Genomic DNA, 234 nt, shown 5'->3' on the forward strand with positions numbered 1-234 from the left:
AGTCATTGTTATGGTCCCGGCAGGACGAGACCATCGCCAACTCGCTGACGATCCTGGACACGAACTTCTGACCCGAGGCCCCGCCCAGCGCCGCGCCTCGGGAGGAGGGGCCGCCGCGGGGACAGCAAGGTCAGGCTGTGACCTCGTCTCGGGGGCGGGGCACCGCCACCAAGGGGGCGAGTGTCGCCAAGGTCGAAGCGGGGAAAGACTCTGTGACGCGAGAGGAAGGGGTGG

This window comes from Penaeus monodon, chromosome 24 (assembly GCF_015228065.2).
Source record: "Penaeus monodon isolate SGIC_2016 chromosome 24, NSTDA_Pmon_1, whole genome shotgun sequence".
In the NCBI taxonomy this organism is placed as follows: Eukaryota; Metazoa; Arthropoda; class Malacostraca; order Decapoda; family Penaeidae; genus Penaeus; species Penaeus monodon.